We start from the raw sequence: 6050 nt of genomic DNA, 5'->3' as shown, positions 1-6050 counted from the left end.
TTACGCTTGCCATTTTTAAGTTCCAAAGAGAGTAGTTGCTTTGGAAGACGATCATCAGGCATCCGCACAACATGACCAGTCCAACGAAGTTAATGTTGAACACGGTGGTCATGGGGGCCACTCTCTGCAGCATACCTTTTGAAACTGGTTTTATCAGCACTGTGGCTCACTGGAAAGCTATTCCAGAAACTGAAGTTATCTAGGGGCAGAACTATAATGTTTACTGGGGTAAACACAGGATTCCCAAACCAGTGCTTATTTAAAAACGTGTGAAGCAGCAGCAGGGAGGACAGACTATGCAAAGGCTGCTTAACCCTTGAACCCGCTGCTGATTTTTCTCTGAACCTCTTCCCCAAATACAGTGGTGCCTCGCAAGACTAAAAGAATCCGTTCTGTGATTCTCTTCATCTAGCGGTTTTTTCGTCTTGCGAATCCATTGAAGGATTAGCGGATTAGCACTATTAGCGGCTTTTAGCGGCCTTTAGCAGCTTATCTGCTGATCGGATCAGCTGATAAGCGGCTTAGCGGCTTAGAAAAAGGGGGGGAAGGGGAAAAAACTAGGAGGAACTCGCAAGACATTGTCGTCTTGCGAAGCAAGCCCATAGGAGATTCGTTTTGCGAAGCACCTCCAAAACGGAAAACTCTTTCGTCTAGCGAGTTTTCCGTCTTGCGAGGCATTCGTCTTGCGGGGCACCACTGTATCTTTCAATCGGCCAGGGATTTTGGTCAAGTGATGGTGGGGAGTGACCAGGGGAACAGTTTGTGGGGGAAACTGTTTCCCCAAAAGCCATGTTTACTTTCATAATCCTTCCTTCCTTCCTTCCTTCCCTCCCTCCTAACCCAGCCTGCTTTCACTAGTCAAGAATTTTTGTCAAATGGAAAGGAGCCAGGAGAAAGGATCGCATGGGAAACGTGGGCCGAGGGAGCATCTCCTTTCCGAGCTCCACAAGAAGTAAAAGAAATGTTTTGGTGAGGGGTGTTGGCTTGACTCACCCTGTTGATGCCTGGGCCACCAACGTAGCAGGCAACTGCAGAACAAACTTCTCTGTGCCACAGTGCCAGTGATGCAATTCCCCGGAAAGGGCTCTGTCTCTGCAAGATTTCAAATTACTCTCCTCTGGTTTCCATGCCATTTCCTACTCCGCTGCCACGATGACACACACGCGATGCAACCCCCAGTCCCTAGGCGTGTTTATTCGGAAGTCAGTCCTGCAGAGTTGATGAAACCGACTCTCAAATGAGCATCGCCTTCATTTGCAGGCAGTGCCAGCTTCAGGTTTTGGGGGAGACCTTGGGCAAGGTATAAGAATGTAAGAATTGCCCGTCTCAAGCAACAAGTATGCAGAGGTACATTACCTTCAAAGTGATAGTCAGTGGGGGCCAATTTACTTGCCCTCACCATGCAGAGGGGAAGTGGAAGGCAAACTGAGGGTGCCCTTCCATTTTCTCAAAATGGTTGCAGTTTGCACACTCAGAAAGAACAGGTAGTAAAAGGATTTTGGGAAAGGATATATAATGAACTGAAAAAAAATGTTTAAATCTTTTTCTTTAAAAACCAGAAGCTTTTCTTTTAGGAATTTTAGGTGCCAAAATCCCAAGGGAGCAGAAAAGACTATTTATGTATGTGGCCACAGCTGCACAGATGTTATTGGCCCGGAGATGGAAAGAAGTTAAAGCCCCTACCAGATAAGAATGGCAGATCAAGTTGATGGGTTATGCCAAAATGACAAAAAATGACCGGAAGAATAAGAAATCAGGAAGACGAATTTATTAATAAAGAATGGGGAAAATTTATAATTTATCTTAAAAACCATTGTAAACAGTTAAAATCATTAGTAGGACTGGAATTACACTTGCCGTTTAAAGGTGAATTTCGGATATAATGGAGATGTGAAAGATTTGTATTAATATAAAAGATGCAGGAGGAAATGACTAACAATAGGACCCACAAAGGGAAGGAATCTTCGGAATCTTGTTTTTAGGTTGTAAGTTGGATATGTGATTGTAAAACTGTAATTTGAAAAACCTAATTAATTAATTAATTAATTAATTTTAAAAAAACCAGCTGGACAGGCAGCAACAGAGAGGAGGCAGCTCCAGAGTTCAGCAGTGACCCCCATCTCTGGGCTGTGTGGGTCTTGGCAGGTTCCCAGTGACACAGACCTCTGGTGCCAGCCCATTTTGCAGCCTTAGCGCTCTTAATAAGGGCTGCTTTGTTTAATTGGTTTAAAGCCTCTTGCTTAACTGAAAAGATCCTTCCCCGCCCCCCATTAATCAGACAGCGGATTTAAAAATACATTTACTTAAGAAGACTGCAGATGGCAAATGTCATCTTCAAAGCTGTATTTTCCCTTCTCTCATGCACAGAATGGAATATCTGTTCCAAGAGGGTGCCAACTATGACCAGTGTGTGCCTACATCACCAAAAACAAATATAGCACTATATTAGCCAGGCGAGGTCTTTCTCCATGACCAACATTCTTCTGTAATTTACTTTATTTAGTCTGCCTTCCTTCCATCACAGAACCTGAGGTGGCATACATGCAATTGTGCTTGGTGCCATTCAGACACTGACCAGAGCAAGGCCTGGTTAGCTTCACCAAGCTGGCTGTATTGTGTGCCCACTCTTTGTGCAGTCTCAAGCATGGTGCAATGCCACAAAGGTTCAAAGGTATTTTCATTAGAGGCTTCCTCTTATTCAGACAGGAAATCAAACCGCGTTCTTAATCGATTAAATTTTACTCAATTTAGACCCACTGACATTCATGGACCTAAATGAATCATGTTCATTCACTGAAGTCAGTCAGATCTTAGTACAGTGGTACCAAGGGTTACATATGCTTCAGGTTACAGACTCCTCTAACCCAGAAATAGTGCTTCAGGTTAAGAACTTTGCTTCAGGATGAGAACAGAAATTGTGCTCTGGCGGTGTGGCAGCAGCAGGAGGCCCCATTAGCTAAAGTGGTCTTCAGGTTAAGAACAGTTTCAGGTTAAGTACGGACCTCTGGAACGAATTAAGTACTTAATCTGAGGTACCACTGTATAACACCGGATACAACCAACTGATTTTCTGAAGGCAACAGGGATGCAAAACCTGACAGTGTTTACCCCACCTTTCACCACAAATGATTTTAAGATGGTTTACCATAATAGCCTTTAAACAACACTAATAAAATACACACAGAACTTCCAGATCGGGTCCTTACTGAGCATTCATACTGATATGTTCACACCTGAAAAATTGTGCAGAGGTTATACAACGCTGCCTGTTTATGGGTATGTTTACAGCTGGAGAAATCCAAATTTACTGTTGAAAAGAAGTGAGGTGAGTGCTGATTGAAGCCAACAATATGTAGACAATGCCAATTTAATTTGGATGCAAGGAGCTTCTGATCCACAGCAAAGGTCAGTACAGATGAGCCTTAGGTTTTAAATCTCAATGTAGAGACAAGATGGAATGGATTTGTGGCTGAGCATATTGCAAAATGGACCAGAAAAAAAGTCACATTTCCATCCTAGTTTGGAGCACCATACATTTAAAGTACTATCATCCGACTTTAATAGCCATGGATTCCACCAAAGGATATTTGGAACTGTAATGTGTTAACGGTGCTAAAAGTGGTTAAAAGGTAAAGGTAAAGGACCCTTGATAGTTAAGTACAGTCACAAATGAATCTGGGGTTGTGGCGTCTTGCTTTTCTGGCTGAGGAAGCTGGCGTTTGTCAGCAGACATCTTCCAGGTCATGTGGCCAGCATGACTAAGCCACTTCTGGAGAAACCAGAGCAGCGCACGGAAACACCGTTTACCTTCCCGCTGGAGTGGTACCTATTTATCTACTTGCACTTTGAGGTGCTTTCCAACTGCTAGGTTGGCAGGAGCTGAGACCAAGCAACGGGAGCTCACCCCATCGTGGGGATTCAAACCGCCGACCTTCCAATCGGCAAGCCCAAGGCTCTGTGGTTTACACCACAGCGCCACCCGCGTCCCAGGGCCATCAGCATCCCAGGGTTAACCCAGAGTGGTTAGGAAACCCCTATTCCCCTCAAAGAGCTTCAATTCTCAGAGCGGTTAAACTATAAACCCCTTTTCCCAGGGAATTCTGGAAATTGTTGCTCTGTGAGGGGAACAGGGGTCTCCTAACAACTCTCAGCCCCTTCCCAGGATGCCTTGGGGGGAACCATGATGGTTTAAAGTGGCCTGATACTGTTTTAAATGCATAGTGCAGATAGGAGCCAAAGTCTCTGCAGAGTCATTTTGCAAAGGAGTCCTTCTAGATTTGTTCCAATAGAGTACAGACCCGTCTTTGAGGGGTGTGGGGCAGGAGACAAATGAGCAAAGATGGAGTTGGCGGGGTGGGGTGGGGGGTGCTGGCCAATCCAGCAAATGACAAAATTGTCAAGAGCCCGACCTAATAAAAATACTTCAGTGAGAAAACAAAATAATACATTGTAATTTGTAAGAAACAATTTGGCAGCCGAGAAGCAGTGTGACTCCTCGGTAATCATTCTTAATTCCCTTTTATTACAGACTGTTTTGGCTAGAGATGGCAGAGGGATAATAATGTGTCAAATGGGGCTGGGAAACAAGGGAAGGTTGTGCTTTTCTGCAAAAGAGGGCCACAAAGGAAGCGCTTGTACTTCGTTTCAACAAATACATTTGGTGGCTGCATTTCTTTCGTGGGGATGAAGTGCTCCTTTAATTACAATCACATTTTAAGATGTAGGGCTGCTTCTGATATGAGATTTTACTACTTGAAATAAGTACCATGGAGTGATCAGAAAATAGCCAGAGAGGCTCAAGTATTTACAATTCTGCCAGGACAGTAGATGGCTTTGCAAAGGACACGGAAGTGATCCTGGAAGGAGCATGAGGCTTAATCTGCAGCTCCCAAGGAGCTTATATCCAGAGAATGGCAAGGCTGGGCATTTGCCAGGGCTCCAAGACCCACGGAAGACCCACTGCCACGATTGTCACTTTGTGCAGCTGAAGATTAGAGGCAGCCAGAGAGGAATTGCAAGTTTGCATGTCTTGTCTCTCTTTTTTTCTTTTCTTTTCTAGGATCATGTCAAATCTTTTTTTATTAAGCAACTTTCAATACAGTGGTACCTCTGGATACGAACGGGATCCATTCCGGAGCCCCGTTCGCATTCTGAAGTAAACGTAATTTTGAGCATCTGCGCATGCGTGAGCGGCGAAACCTGGAAGTAACACACTCCTTTACTTCCAGGTCACTGTGGAGCGCAACCCGAAAATATTCATCCTGAAACTACTTCAACCTGAGGTATGACTGTACAGTGGTACCTTGGGTTAAGTACTTAATTCGTTCCAGAGGTCTGTTCTTAACCTGAAACTGTTCTTAACCTGAAGCACTTTAGCTAATGGGGCCTCCTGCTGCCGCCGTGCCGTCGGAGCACAATTTCTGTTCTCATCCTGAAGCAAAGTTCTTAACCCGAGGTACTATTTCTGGGTTAGTGGAGTCTGTAACCTGAAGCGTATGTAACCTGAGGTACCACTGTATATTAAAAGGACTATTTCAGCATAAACATCTTTTACGAGTTGCCCTGGGGTTATTTTTTGCAAACCCTCTTCAAGATGCTGTTGCTACACTGCGTTCAACATTCATTGTCCTCTAAAAAACAAGGTGGTTGCCATCTTTTTATTGCCCTGTGTGTCTTGAACAGCTGCTCCACCTAGAGAAGAGGAGGAGACAGTGTTTACCAGCATGCTGTGAAAAGGTTTCTGCAGACCAAGCCATTAAAAGGCATCAGAGCAGGCTGGCATGCCCCCAGACAGCTGGCAACTCCCAAGAAGACCCAAAGGGCACAGAAGCAGCTGCTAGCTCACAATGAACTCAATAAAAAAATTAGAAATCTAGAAAACTGTATTTTTGAAAGGGAAAGTTTGCATCTCTCAGACCAGGTGTGGACAAGACCAATGCCAAAGGAGTGGGGGGGTAGGGTTATCTTTCCCCCCCCCCCCCGCACTGCCACCTTATTTTCCACCCCCATCCCCCAAAATGGGGGGGGGTGTGCAGCAAATTTTCTCAAAG

This window comes from Podarcis liolepis, assembly GCF_965112155.1.
Source record: "Podarcis liolepis genome assembly, chromosome: 16".
Taxonomy (NCBI): domain Eukaryota; kingdom Metazoa; phylum Chordata; class Lepidosauria; order Squamata; family Lacertidae; genus Podarcis; species Podarcis liolepis.
Note: the sequence above shows the minus strand (reverse complement) of the source record.